The 16,144-nt window shown below is 40.4% G+C and overlaps 1 protein-coding gene across 1 annotated transcript in view; it reads left to right on the top strand.

Annotated features, from left to right (window-relative positions):
- Positions 1-2,982: 2,982 nt before the first annotated feature.
- The window catches only part of rin2a (Ras and Rab interactor 2a), a 67,016-nt gene continuing 53,854 nt past the window's right edge, over positions 2,983-16,144 (top strand). The window contains 1 exon segment of the mRNA XM_070434943.1: positions 2,983-3,279. The gene's annotated coding sequence lies outside the window, so the exon portion shown is untranslated.

The following is a 16,144-nucleotide window of genomic DNA, read 5'->3' as shown; positions in this document are numbered from 1 at the left end:
TGCAAATAAATTTAAAACAGAAATACCTTATGTACATAAGTATTCAGACCCTTTACTCAGTACTTTGTTGAAGCACCTTTGGCAGCGGTTACAGCCCCGAGTAAGACGCTACAAGTTTGGCACACCTGTATTCCCATTATTCTCTGCAGATCCTCTCAAGCTCTGTCAGGTTAGATTGGGAGCGTCGCTGCACAGCTATTTTCAGGTCTGGGCTCTGGCTGGGCCACTCACGGACATTCAGAGACTTGTCCCAAAGCCACTCCTGCATTGTCTTGGCTGTGTGCTTAGGGTTGTTGTCCTGTTGGAAGGAGAACCTTTGCCCCAGTCTGAAGTTCTGAGGCTTTGGAGCAGATTTTCATCAAGGATCTCAACTGTTCTTGCTGCCGTCCTCATCTTCCCCTCGCATCCTCGCACTAGTCTCTCCCAGTCCCTGCCACTGAAACAACATCCCACAGCATGATGCTGGCCACACCATGCTTCACCCTAGACGGTTGACAGTTTCCCTTCCCAGAAAAACCCGTGACGCTTGATTCAGGTCCTTAAGAGTTCAATCTTGGTTTCAAGTCAGACCAGATAAGTCTGCGTTTTCTCATGGTTCTGAGAGTTCTTTAAGGTGCCTTTTGGGCAAACTCCAAGCGGGGCTTGTCATGCTTTTTGACCTGAGGCGTCGCTTCTGTCTGGCACTACCATAAAGGCCTATGGTAGATACTGGCAGAGACCTTCTGGAAAGGTCTCCATCCTACTGAGGACTCTGGAGCTTTGGTCAGAGTGACCATCGTGTTCTTGTCACCTCCCACCTCCCTGATACATCAAATTAATTTTTTAAATATTCGATGAGGGTTGTTGACTTTAACAGCCTGTATTCAATTGAGAGAGATTGCTATGCTACTAGCTTCCATGCCATGAATATGCATAGCCATCTTGAGAACACTCCGATATAACGTTTTTTTCTTAAGTTGCAGGGATGTCACGTGTCCTACTTAATGTCAGTACACTCGTAACAACTTAAGCATTGCAAAAAATGTATTTGATCAAATTAACCTCACATAGCAAATAAGCCATACTTTTTTTGCTGACCAAATTTGACATTGTCTCATTGACGTCCATACAAAAATTCCTTGCTTGGTGGGCAAAACAATGAAAGAGAACTTTTCTGCTGAGTTGGGCCTAACCCTAACCCTCTTCCTCTTCTTCTCTGTCTGATTGAGGTATAAAATAACAAGTACCCCTGCCTAAGTAATTCCAGAACGTGGCTAGAATGGATACAGCTTTTGTGAAATTAAAATCAAATCAAAAGTTAGATTTATTTTTTGCATTTTACCTAACCTTAACCTAATTATGCTAACATGCTACAAAAAGTCAAATAGTCTGACAAAAACGATGTATTCCAACGAATCAAAACCGCAATTCCAGGTGAAGACGTGACGTGAAAGGCAACAGGGATTAAACTTTGGCCGTGCCTACGGATCACTGAGTTATGCTACGATATGGAGTTTTCACATGACTAGGAATACAGATATGCATATGTTGGTCACAGATACATTTTTTTTTAAATGGGCCTCAGGACCCCTGTATATAGCCCCCGCTATTGTTATTTTACTGCTGCTCTTTAATTATTTGTTACTTTAAAAAAATATATGTTTTTTTGTATTTTTCTTAACTGCATTGTTGGTTAAGGGCTTGTAAGTAAGCATTTCACTGTAAGGCGCATGTTGTGGTCAGCGCATGTGACAAATACAATGTTGATTTGATTGGATCTCGTCACAGTATTTCTGTGCATTCAAATTGCTATTGATAAAATGCAATTGTGTTCGTTGTTGCTTATACCTTTCACCATGGGGTACACTGTTCACAACATTGACATCAGCAAATCACTCAACTCATACACGTGGTCTGCAGTTGTGTGGCCAGTTGGACGCACTGCCAAATTCTCTAAAACAATGTTGGATGTGGCTTATACTAGAGAAATTAACATTAAATTATCTGGCAACAGCTCTGGTGAACATTCCTGCAGTCAGCATGCCAATTGCATAGTTCCTCAAAACTTGAGACATCTGTGGCAYTGTGTTGTGTGACAAAACTACACATTTTAGTGGCCTTTTATTGTCCCCAGCACAAGGTGCACTTGTGTAATGATCATGTCGTGTAATTTGCTTCTTGATATGCGACACCTGTCAAGTGGATGGATTATCTTGGCAAAGGAGAAATTCTCACTAATATGGATGTTAACAAATTTGTACACAACATTTTAGAGAAATAAGCTTTTTGTGCATATGGAACATTTCTGGGATCTTTTATTTCATCTCACGGGACCAACACTTTACATGTTGCGTTGATATCTTTGTTCAGTTTTTTTATGAAGTTACAACCTTCTCTTTCTGTCTGTTGTAACGCATATTGCAGTTACACAAGCAAAACACATTCCTTACACGGGGCAAAAACAACCAGCGTTTGGTCTGATGATGTAGGCTAATCTTTATAGTTGTTGCCAAATCGTAGTTATCGGTGCCCAGTGCCATATTTATGCCATATACGCTGATATCATGGCAGAGTAAATAACTAACACAGCAGCTAAGAACATGAAATCAATAGACTGCCTGTTTGATTCGTGCTTATGTTTGCAATGCTGAGAACTGTTTGTACGAACATGTTGATAATGTATTTTGTGTAAAACATGTGAATAACTTATCCCCTCATGAAAAAAGAACATGAAATCGTTCTTATGCTTAATGAGGCATGGAATGAAATAGCTAAAAACAGTTTTGTGAACAACATCAAGTGTGTAGGAGATCGCACTTTGGCTTAGTAGCTTACTGAGGGAAGGCAATAGTTCGAACAGTTTTGTACAACAAAGTTCTGTGACGAGACAAAGGCAATCAAGTACGTGGGCGGCAGCGGAGCACTAAGTACAGCAGCTACGTAAAAAAAACATGCACATGCGCAGAAGTAGCGTTTGCAAATGAACATACAAAACTCCTTATCCTGCCACTCCATCAGGCTTTTGTTTTGTTCTCCAGACGTTGATGCCTGGAGAGGTCGCTTGCGCGGTGGATGAAGGAAAGAAAATGGAAAGGCACTAGGGCAAATCTTGGACGGAGCCGACTCGGGAAAGGAGCCCAACTTTCTACGATGAACTACACCGTCATTTCAATGACACAGAAATAACTTTTTACTTGTTTTTTAACTTCATAATGATAGGCTATTATATAGGCCTACATACAGCAGGGTTGTCGGTTTAGGAATTCAGTTCTGCCGACTGGGCGTGCACCTATGAAAGAGGTAAGTTTWCAGTGTGTTGACAAATAGGGTTCAGCTCACACAACTTTTTTTCTCATTATTTCTCAATTTTCATGCTAGCAAGCCTGTCTGCCAGTCTAAAAGTGCACGTTTTGACAGTAATAGGTTCGACTGCATTTGTTTGCCAGTATTGTCCCTGACAATCCTCCATCACGTATCTCTCTCTGAGGAATGGAAACTGAATATTTCCTCCGCTACTGTACTAAGCTACACTTGTCGCTCGAGACACTTACGAAATGGCGTGAAAGTGTGTTTATATATTTTACATATAAAAAAATKGTTTGTTGAAGCTGTAGGCTAGGACACAGTGGAGCGAGGCCGAGCAAGCCCCCCCCAAGCTAATCTCATACTATTTTGAAAGCGAATTTCATTCTATTCTACACATTTTGCAATGATGCGGAGATAGAATTTAGCAGTTTTAATTCTATTGTCCTGTAATTCGAAAACGGCTAGGGTGTGGTTATTCACCACCAATTTATTGCCTRCTGTTTTAGCTTCGATAGAGAGATACAATGTAGTGAGCGCTGAGACACTTCGGTCAGGGATAGAGATATTGTAACTGTAAATTAAACAGTGGCCAACTTCATTTGCTCAATTACAGTGCCTTGGAAAAGCATTCAGACCCCTTGGGTGTCTTTATTTTTGATTGTGTTACAAAGTGGAATTAAAATGTATTTAATTGTCAACAATCTACGCAAAATACTCTAATGTAAAAGTGGAAGAAAAATGATGTAAAAATGACTGACGTGGTTGACATGATTTTTTATTAATGACTAAACCTTCCTCGGTCCCCCATACATGCAACATATATAATGTCACTCAGTCAATTGTTGAATTTCAAGCACAAATTCGACTACAAAGACCAGGGAGCTTTTTGAAAGCCTCATAAAGAAGGGCAGTGATTGGTAGATGGCTAACAATAACAAATCAGACATTGAATATATCTTTAAGCATGGTCAGTTWAAAAATTATGCTGTCGATTAGGGCTGGGCGATATGGCCAAAATCTCATATCCCGATATAGGTCATTTCATATCCCGATAATGATACATATCACGATGTAGCACATTTTCTGTGAATTCAATAAATGAATAGTTTATATAAAATGACCACATGTAAAGGCCTTTTTCTTATTACATGTTGAATTATACTCAACAAATAAAAGGTACTTACTCATTTAATTATTTCTCCTTTTATTTAGAACCTTTGGGCAAMTTTTCAATTAAGCATGTAACAAAATATAAATTATTAATGTATAAAAGGTAAATAGAAAAAATTTCAACTATAGTTGCAAACAAAATAAATATAGGCCTAAAATATATATTTTKGGGGGCTTGCCTGTTTTGCATGTTATTTTCGCATTAAAACATCACACAGTTGAAGTCAGAAGTTTACATACACCTTAACCCCATACATTTAAACTCAGTTTTTCACAAGTCCTGACATTTAATCCTAGTGTAAATTCCCTGTTTTAGGTCAGTTAGATCACCACTTTATTTTAAGAATGCGAAATGTCAGAATAATAGTAGATAGAATGATATATTTCAGCTTTTATTTCTTTCATCACATTCCCAGTGGATCAGAAGTTTACATACTCAATTGATATTTGGTAGCACTGCCTTTAAATTGTTTAACTTGGGTCAAATGTTTCGGGTAGCCTTCCACAAGCTTCCCACAATAAGTTGGGTGAATCTTGGCCCATTCCTCCTGACAGAGTTGGTGTAACTGAGTCAGGTTTGTAGGCCTCCTTGCTCGCACACTCTTTTTCAGTTCGGCCCACAAATGTTCTGTAGGATTGAGGTCAGGGCTTTGTGATGGCCACTCCAATATCTTGACTTTGTTGTCCTTAAGTCATTTTGCCACACTTTTGGAAGTATGCTTGGGGTCATTGTCCATTTGGAAGACCCATTTGCGACCAAGCTTTAACTGCCTGACTGATGTCTTGAGATGTTGCTTCAATATATCCACATACTTTTTCTCCCTCATGATGCCATGAATTTTGTGAGGTGCATCAGTCCCTTGATGCTGCCACCTCCATGCTTCACGATGGTGTTCTTCAGCTTGCAAGYGTCCCCCTTTTCCCTCCAAACATAACAATGGTCATTATGGCCAAATAGTTCTCTTTTTGTTTCATCAKACCAGAGGACATTTCTCCAAAAATTACGATCTTTGTCCCCATGTGCAGTTCCAAACCGTAGTGTGGCTTTTTTATGGCGGTTTTGGAGCAGTGGCTTCTTCCTTCCTGAGCGGCCTTTCAGGTTATGTAGATATAGGACTCATTTTGCTGTGGATATAGATACTTTTGTACCTGTTTCCTACAGCATCTTCACAAGGTCCTTTGCTACTGTTGTGGGATTGATTTGCACTTTTCGCACCAAAGTACGTTCATCTCTAGGAGATAGAACGCGTCTCCTTCCTGAGCGGTATGACGGCTGCGTTGTCCAATGGTGTTTATGCTTGCGTACTATTGTTTGTACAGATGAACGTGGTACCTTCAGGCATTTTGAAATTGATCCCAAGGATGAACCAGAGGTTTCTTTTGATTTCCCCATGATGTCAAGCAGAGGCACTGAGTTTGAAGGTAGGCCTTGAAATACATCCACAGGTACACCTCCAATTGACTCAAATTATGTCAATTAGCCTATCAGAAGCTTCTAAAGCCATGACATCATTTTCTGGGATTTTCCAAGCTGTTTAAAGGCACAGTCAACTTAGTGTATGTAAACTTCTGACCCACTGGAATTGTGATACAGTGAATGATAAGTGAAATAATCTGTCTGTAAACAATTGTTGGATAAATGACTTGTGTCATGCACAAAGTAGATGTCCTAACCAACTTGCCAAAACTATAGTTTGTTAACAAGACATTTGTGGAGTGGTTGTAAAATGAGTTTTAATAACTCCAACATAAGTGTACAGTCGTCGCCAAAAGTTTTGAGAATGACACAAATATTAGTTTTCACAAAGTCTGTTGCCTCATTTTGTATGATTGCAATTTGCATATACTCCAGAATGTTATGGAGAGTGATCAGATGATTTGCAATTAAATGCAAAGTCCCTCTTTGCCAGGCAATGAACTGAATCCCCCCCCAAAAAATTCACTGCATTTCAGCCCTGCCACAAAAGGACCAGCTGATATCATGTCAGTGATTCTCTCATTAACACAGGTATGAGTGTTGACGAGGACAAGGCTGGAGATCACTCTGTCATGCTGATTGAGTTCGAATAACAGACTGGAAGCTTCAAAAGGAAGGGGGTGCTTGGAATCATTGTTCTTCCTCTGTCAACCATGGTTACCTGCAAGGAGACACGTGCCGTCATCATTGCTTTGCACAAAAAGGGCTTCACAGGCAAGGATATTTCTGCCAGTAAGATTGCACCTAAATCAACCATTTATTGGATCATCAAGAACTTCAAGGAGAGCGGTTCAATTGTTGTGAAGAACGCTTCAGGGCGCCCAAGAAAGTCCAGCAAGCTCCAGGACCGTCTCCTAAAGTTGATTCAGCTGCGGGATCGGTGCACCACCAGTACAGAGCTTGCTCAGGAATGGCAGTAGGCAGGTGTGAGTGCATCTGCACGCACAGTGAGGCAAAGACTTTTGGAGGATTGCCTGGTGTCAAGAAGGGCAGCAAAGAAGCCACTTCTCTCCAGGAAAAACATCAGGGACAGACTGATATTCTGCAAAAGGTACAGGGATTGGACTGCTGAGGACTCGGGTAAAGTCTATTTCTCTGATGAATCCCCTTTCCGATTGTTTGGTGCATCCGGAAAAAAAGCTTGTCCGGAGAAGACAAGGTGAACGCTACCATCAGTCCTGTGTCATGCCAACAGTAAAGCATCCTGAGACCATTCATGTGTGGGGTTGCTTCTCAGCCAAGGGAGTGGGCTCACTCACAATTTTGCCTAAGAACACAGCCATGAATAAAGAATAGTACCAACGCATCCTCCGAGAGCAACTTCTCCCAACCATCCAGGAACAGTTTGGTGATGAACAATGCCTTTTCCAGCATGATGGAGCACTTTTTCCATAGGCAAAGTGATAACTAAGTGGCTCGGGGAACAAAACATCGATATTTWGGGTCCACGGCCAGGAAACTCCCCAGACCTTAATCCCATTGAGAACTTGTGGTCAATCCTCAAGAGGACAAACAAAAACCCACAAATTCTGACAAACTTTAAGCATTGATTATGCAAGAATGGGCTGCCATCAGTCAGGATGTGGCCCAGAAGTTAATTGACAGCATGCCAGGGCGGATTGCAGAGGTCTTGAAAAAGAAGGGTCAACACTGCAAATAATGACTCTTTGCATCAACTTTATGTAATTGTCAATAAAAGCCTTTGACACTTATGAAATGCTTGTAATTATACTTCAGTATTCCATAGTAACATCTGACAAAAATATCTAAAGACACTGAGRCAACAGACTTTGTGAAAATTAATATTTGTGTCATTCTCAAAACTTTTGGCCACRACTGTGTAAACTTCCGACTTCAACTGTATATCAATACCTTGGGTCGAGTGTTAGCACCAACTCATTAAATCCCTGTTTCTCGACCGTGTAAATTGGGGCCATTTCTTTGCAGATGTAAGTTGTAAAGGCAGCTGTTAWCTCTTTCCATCTTTGATTCTTTGCCATATGGTGTGCTGCAGGCAAAAGCCTCTTGCAACGTCTGAGTCGGTGGTTTGTTTTGAGCACTCAACTGTACATGTTTGGGTCTCATCTGTAGAATCTCTCCGTACTGTTTCACATGATTCATGCGTAGGTGGTAAAAGAGGTTAGTGGTGTTTGAGCCTGTTGTTGGGACCGGCCTGCGGCATATTTTGCAGAGGACGATTTTCTGGTCTGTCAGACTTTTCATACCCAAACCACATCCATGCGACGGAAGTAGCCCCTCTTTTAGGTACGAGCTCTGTCTCCGTGCTCTGTGTCACTTTCACTCTCCTCCTTTTTACTTTTTTTTGTTGCAAATTGCCGTGTGGAAGAACACAACGTGTCGTCCAATTGACAAAAMATATTGCCGTAAAGAGTGTGATTTGCGACACAACGAAATAAGCGATAGAGCATAATATGAAACGATAGACGTTTTTCTATCGTCACGCGATATATATCGTCGTATCGCCCAGCCCTACTGTGGATGATTTATTAAACCACCCAGACACATCAAAGATACAGTCATCCTTGTGAGCTGCAGGACAGGTATGAAACTGCTCAGGGATATTACTCCAAAACATGCATCTTGTATGCACCAAGGCACTAAAGTAATACTGCAAATGAATACACTTTTTGGCCTAAATGCAAAGCCTTATGTTTGGGGCAAACACAACACATCACTGCCTCTTTAAAAAAAAGAAAAAAAAAAAAGTTTTAAGCATGCTTGAGATCGGCAAATACTGGGGAGTTTTTCAGGATAAAAAGAAACAGGATGGATCTAAACACAGGCGAAAACCATTCCTCTGGGAGAGGAATTAATCTCTCAACTTACAACACAAGTTCAAATCTACACTGGAGTTGCTTACAAGAAGACTGTGAATGTTCCTGAGGGGCCAAGTTACAGTTCTGACTTAAATCTGCTTGAAAATCTATGGCAAGACTTGAACATTGCTGTCTAGCCGTGTTCCTCCAACATAATGACAGAGCTTGACTTTAAATATAACAAGTTGTAATGAGCAAATATTGCACAATCCAGGTGTGTAAMGCACTTATAGACTTACTCAAAAACACTCACAGCTGTAATCGATAGCAAAGGTGTGTCTAACATGTATTGACTCAGGGAGCTGAATACTTATGCAACAACTATTTTAGCTATTTAATTTTTATGAATCTTWAAAAAWAAAACTTTAAAAAAATTCTTCCACTCTGACATTAGAGTATCTTCTGTAGATTGTTGACAAAAAATTACAATTAAATCTATTTGAATCCCACTTTAACACAATAAAATGTGAAGAAGTATGAAGACGTTTGCAATGCTGTGCAATTCACTCTAGGACTATGGACTGTCATTAATGTGCTACAGTATAGGCACTAAGCAAAGTTCAAAATGGCAACAGGGGAATATTGTGTGAGTTGTTAAGCAAGGTGTGCTGCAATCAACAAGTGTAAACTGTACATTGGAATATTGAAGTAAGCCTACTGTAGTGGGCCTGATAAGATATATGAAGACATAGCCCCCAGAAGGCTATAACCAACTTTTACTAATAATATAAATAGAATATAGATATTGTGTGTACTTATCCCAATTTACGCTCACCACCCTCTAAATTGCCCCTAAGTGATCAGTAGTGTGTTATTTCACCCTGTGAATTTAGAGAAAGTATGGAGAATACAAAGGAGTTATACAGGTGGAACAAAGCTCATTGTGACTCGGTACTGGGAGGTTAGCTTTCTGTTCAGCTGGGTGAGTCATAAGAGGGAGTCACAGATAGACCTTCACTTGAATGTGTGATCTAATGAGCGGTTAMATTTTTTAGTGTTCAACTATTACAGTTTCTGATAAAAAAAAGTTTTATCTAGAGTTGGTAGCTGTCACCCTATAGATTTCCAAACTAGACTGAAAACCTGTTTTCATTATTTTCCACGAGCTTCTCAAACCTCTCACTTTCTCTGCAAAAGAGTTACCTTTTTTTTTTGCCAATTACATACTTGCCAAGGTGCCCGTTTTCCAGTCTGCTCTAAAATATGTTAATATGCTTAAGCTTAGCTTTGGGGGAAAAACAGACTGGTTTTGTAGAACTTTCGTCACCGGTTAGGAATTTAAGAAGTGTGCTAAGACTGGCTGTTCGTTACTTAGAAAATAGTTTTTTACCCTCTCTCCTTTAGAGACTAGCAGGTTCCCTGTGTTCAAAGCTCCCTGCATGGGCAATTTGTTTTAAATCATGTGTTGTCAAGGTTACAGTGTAGCTTAGGAGCAGATTGTGTGAGCCAAAGTGTGTGCTCTCGGGTCTCCAGTTGGAATGCACTGAACATTTTACAAAAACATAAAGTTTGGTAACATAATTATGGTTTCCAAACTTTATCTGCACAGAGACTTTGCATCTGCAGTTTTTCCAGCAAATGTTTTTYKGGCAATTGTTCAAAGTAGTCATTGTGCATAGAGTTGTATGTTTTTTGTTTTGACATACATTTTTAAAGTGAAAAATGCAAGTCTGTGTAAATCCATTAATGTGGAATTGCCCAACTGCATAACATAGCCAGCTGTCTCTACACATTGTTCCTGTCACTGTTGGACTGTTGCCCTATAACATTCTGACATATCTGCCCCTGGAACAGTTATTAGTGGTTATCTGCTCCCCCAAAACAGGCCACACATCTTCGACAGTATTTCTCCCTATCACCATAGTGTAACTGGCTGTAGCTCCCCTTCCTTTGTCTAGTAGCCCCCCCCCCCATCAGTCTGCTGTGTTTGTGTGCAGATCACCAATAGAGAAGTGTGTTTGTCATCACTTGAGACTCCAACCACAGAAACCCTAAGATATACTTTACAAAACACACGCTTTGAGAGACTCGGTCAAAAACTTGAGTTTCTCAAGTTAGGATTCAGCCCTGAGAGAGGAAGAACGTTTCAACTTCTGAAAATAGTAGCCATAAATGCTGTCATACGGGGTTTGGTTTAAAGCCTACCATAACAAGCTGTCACAACACTCACAGCTCATAAACCTGTGGTCTTTCACCTCACACATCTGTCTGCTTGCCCCAACTAAATATTACTGTAGATGTGCCAGTGCAGGAAATATGTTGCTATCAGAGCAAGAAAACCAGTCTGTTCACATTAGTTTGGGGTGTGGGGAGAAGAGGGGTGGAGGGAGTTGGGTCTGGAGCTGAGATTTTAGGGTGTTACATGGGATGCTTTGATAGCTGAAAGAGTAATCAGAACTTTAGAACCCGGGGGGGGGGGGCTCTACCGATAGCTAAAAATCCTAAGCTTTTGCGTCTACTCTTTCAGTTTCTGAAGGAAAAGACTACTCTGTTGAATTTCAGTGATGAATGGAGAATGGTGCTCGTCTAGTTAGGTTAACGCTGAATCAATGTCTGCAAGATCACATAATGATAGTATTCTACATAACAGAACCAAATTAAATAGCATAGTATAACGCTACTGTAATTTTTCTCATGTGTCCAAAACTCAACAGCTCGAATCACTAATCAAAATGTATTTTGATTGAAAGAAAACAGTTATGCTACAGTCTGCTCTAAAAGTGTGTGTGTGTGTGTGTGATTCCTGTGAATCTCTTTGGCTGTGACCTCCCATGCAAGTAGGTACACACCCAACCCAAGTGATAAGAGGCTGAATGCGACTTTGAGGGAGACGCATTTGGCTAAAAGCTTTGACAACCCAACACACAATAATTATCAAACAGTTCCACATAGTTGCTTTATTTCTGTTTTTATTTATATAGTACATCATATAGATTTAATGCTGAAGCACAGTGGTATTCAACCAGAGGGGTCTGCAAATATATACAGTACCAGTCAAAGGTTTGGACACACTTACTCATTCAAGGGTTTTTCTATATTTTTACTGTTTTCTACATTCTACATAACCAACATTTGCCTTGATGACAGCTTTGCACACTCTTGGCATTCTCTCAACCAGCTTCACCTGGAATGCTTTTACAACAGTCTTCTTGGTAAGCAACTCCAGTGTAGATTTGGCCTTGTGTTTTAGGTTACTGTCCTTCTGAAATGTAAATGTATCTCCCAGTGTCTGGTGGAAAGCAGACTGAACCAGGTTTCCCTATAGGATTTTTCCTGTGCTTAGCTCCATTTGGTTAATTTTTTTTATCCTGAAAAACTCCCCAGTCCTTAAGGATTACAAGCATACTCATAACATGGGTGGTAGGTAGCCTAGGCATTGGGCCAGTAACCGAAAGGTCGCTGGTTCGAATCCCCCGAGCCGTCTAGGTTAAAAATCTGTCTGTATAAGAGCGTCTGCTAAATTACTAAAATAAAAWWAAAAATWATGCAGCCACCACTATGCTTGAAAATATGGAGAGTGGTACTCAGTAATGTGTTGTATTGGATATGCYCCAAACATAACACTTCGTATTCAGAATAAAAAGTTAATTGCTTTGTTGCATTTTTTTGCTGTTTTACTTTAGTACTTTATTACAAACRGGATACATGTTTTGGAATATTTATTTTTATTCTGTAAAGGTTTCCTTTTCACTCTGTCAATTGGATTAGACTTGTGGAGTAACTACAATGCTGTTGATCCATCCTTCCATTAGCCTCATGGTGAAATTCCTGAATGGTTTCCTTCCTCTCTGGCAACTGTATTGATACACCATCCAAAGTGTAATCGGTCCATTTAATTCATTTGTAAAAAAAATAGTATAGTGACCAAAAAAATCTAAATTCAATCCATTTTAAATTCAGGCTGTAATGCAACAAAATGTAGAAAAGTCAAGGGGTGTGAATTATTTCTGCAGGTACTGTACATCTCAATGATGAAGAAAAGACACAGCACCAACACACACTATCACATTATCAACCATATCGCTAACATGTTGTTCATTATTCCATTTTCTTATTCTTCCTAAATATTTTACATGAAATATTTAACTTGTTCAGTCACAATTACTTCAAAAATACAAATAAGYTCATAACATCAACAAGGTATAATCAAAAGACAATATTTTCAAATGTTTAACATGTATGCAATGTCCATTATAGATTTACACAAGATATATTTAATGTTGTAGAATTGAGACAGAACTCAACCAAAGCAGTGAAAACAAAAATACACCTCAGTGATAAAGGAAAGGCACAGCACCAACTGTGTGCATTTGCTTTTGTGCTGTGAGTCTTTTCTTTATCATTGAGATGTCTGTTTTGGTTGAGTTCTGTCTCAAGGTTAGGTTATGACTAGTCTTTGTAATCCCTGACCTTGGAGCAACAGCACAAGGTCTGGAGAGGGTGTTGGATTCTCTTGGGAGGCTTCAAACGACTTGATACCAATTTTGTGTCTGGTGGTAGGCTAATGTTTACGGCAGGGCATGGACTGATTTCCTGCGCGAGTGTCATTTCCGCCTCCGGTCCAGCCGATGCATTGGATACATTATGATAGGCAACCTATCTGGCCAGTCTGTGACTGGTAGATAAATTAAGGGTATGATGGCCTCCCCTTTAATTGTGGTGCTTACTTTTCCCATCAAGGTAGGCATACTCTTAAATAAAATGTAAGGATGAACTTCTTGATTTAAAAAGCCCTTGTCTTGCCATTTCTGTAGAAGGCATTCTTTTTAAAAAAAATCATATTTATACTGAAATGCCAAGGATATAAACGCTTAGCGAAAATAATAAACAAAACCATAAACAGATAAATGGGATACATGTAATATTACAACAACATTGAATCCAGTCACAGCCAGGGGGAAAGGTGGAGGAATCACATGATAGGACATCAGAGTGGATGGAGAATACATGGATCCCTGAGTATGGTGGTTTGATCACAGAGGAAGCAGCCAGGTGGGTGGACTGGTGGTTGGATCCCTGACTGGGTGGCCCCACAACCGGGGGATAGTGAGACAGGAAGGGTGTTATGGAAGCAAGGATACAGAAAAAGAGTCAGTAGAAAGGCCTCTTTAGTGTTCAAAGTTTTCATAACTGGCCTTAATTGCCTACAGTCTGTAAGTTGTTAGTATCTTAACGACCGTTCCACAGGTGCATGTTCATTAATTGTTTATGGTTCATTGAACAAGCATGGGGAAACGGTGTTTAAATCCTTTACACTGAAGATCTGTGAAGTTATTTGGATTTTTACGAATGATCTTTGAAACACAGGGTCCAGAAAAAGGGACGTTTCTTTTTTTGCTGAGTTTAGTTGCGGAGAATCCCTGTAATCCTAGATTCAGATCATTCAGACAAGACAAAAACATCACCCAGATAGGCCAGTCATGTGAAACTCCATCATGCAAGCAGTCAGACAAGTGAAAATGATGGTCAGTAAATTTAACTTTTAGCTCGTCTCTCAATTTAAAAAATGTGTCAATACTTTGCCCCTTGATAACCAGCACACTTATGTATGTTGTAAAAGCGTTACATGGTCGCTGCCCATATCATTGCATAATTCAGAAAATACACGAGAGTTCAGGAGACCTTGCTTTMACAAAGTTAACTATTTTCAYTGTAGTGTCCAAAACTTCCCTTGGCAGCAAGAGCCTCTCGGTGGATGCTGCAGTGTAMCCAAGTGGCGTCGGGAGCAACTGTGTGCACGCGCGTTACCAATCCACTATGTCTCCCTGTCATGGCTTTTGCGTCATCAGTTCAGATACCAATACATCTTGACCACAAGTCCATTTTGATGTCACAAAGCTGTCCAGTACTTTAAAAATATCCTCTCCTGTTGTCCTGGTTTCCAGTGGTTTGCAGAAGAGGATGTCTTCCTTAATTGACCCCCCATAAACGTAACGGACATATACCAGGAGCTGTGTCAGGCCCGCCACGTATGTTGACTCATCCATCTGTACCGTATAGAATTCACTGGCTTGTATGCGAAGCAGTAATTGTTTCACAATATCTCCTGCCATGTCACTGATGCGTCGTGAAACAGTGTTGTTTGATGAAGGCATTGTCTCTCTAGTTTTTTGGGGGGCCTTTTCCCCCAGCATTGTCCCAGCCATATCTGCGGCAGCAGAAAGAATCAAGTCCTCCACAATAGTCTGGGGCTTGCCTGTCCTAGGTACTCGGTAGCTCACCATATAAGAAGCTTCTAGCCCCTTCTTATTAATGGTATCTGTTGCTTTTATAAATGTCTTACTACTCGAAAGTCGTCTTAATTCTCACTCAGAAAACTCCCGTGGCTTATTTTTGTTTTGTTTATAAATGTCTGCGCAAGAGTGAAGGTTTCATCAAGTTGTGAGATAGTACTAATGCACATATAACACACTGTGGCTGAGGAAAGGCACTACTCCCAATATAAGTGAACCCCAAATCAATGTAGTTCTCATCATATTTGCGCCTCTTCGATGTTCAACGTCCCTGTCTGTTGTTTGGTGCTTTCCCGGGTAAGGGGGCAGTAGCTCTTCGGCTGCATCAGATTCACAACTGTCAGTGTCCATGCTAGCTGAGCTAACAACAAATGTAGAATTACTGATGCTAGCTTTGGATGTGCTCGTGGAAGCAGAACAACTTGTTGTCGACAGGTGAAGGTGGAGTAGTGCTGGTAGTAGCAGTACTACCAGTAGAGCTGGTATGTGTCTCTATGGACGCGGGCCTTACTAAATGGACTGTTTGAAAATGTGAATAAAATAAAAAAAAGATTTTATTACAATCTTTTTGGTATTTAAAGAAACAACAACATGTGAATCACATTTTTATTTGGCGTACCCCAGTTTGGGAATACCTGATATAGACAATTGGGCTGATGAATGGTGGTACAATGTTAAACAATAGAATTGTGATATGCTTCATACACCCTTGATGAGACAAGTGAAAGGACATAGTTTGCTCTAGTAATAGTATGCAGGTTGCTCTGTAGATTATTGGCATCTGCTACAGTGAAAACATGAAGAAATAGAAGGGTACAAACAGTTTTGAACAAGATTTGGAGAGCCACAGCCCTGTGTGCCTCCAAGTACATGCATCCACAACAGAAGCAGAAGATTGTTATTGAAAGAGTCATGATTATAGTGGGAGGGCCATAGAGCAGTACCATTTCCATAGCACTGAAGCTCATAGCTCATGCTCTCACAATTCCAGGCTCACAGAGCAGCCCTGCAGTGGCTCTGTTAAAATGAATGCATCCTGTGGTTTGAGCAGGACAAGATGATTACTGCCAACACAGACACTCAGCACCCAGATTAGCCCCAAGGCAAGCTACACGTGCCTGGGAGTTTTGCTCCGGTAGTGG

The sequence above is a fragment of the Salvelinus sp. IW2-2015 genome, linkage group LG25 (assembly GCF_002910315.2).
Source record: "Salvelinus sp. IW2-2015 linkage group LG25, ASM291031v2, whole genome shotgun sequence".
In the NCBI taxonomy this organism is placed as follows: Eukaryota; Metazoa; Chordata; class Actinopteri; order Salmoniformes; family Salmonidae; genus Salvelinus; species Salvelinus sp. IW2-2015.
The sequence above is the reverse complement of the archived record's forward strand: the minus strand, read 5'-3'. Positions and strand labels throughout refer to the sequence as shown.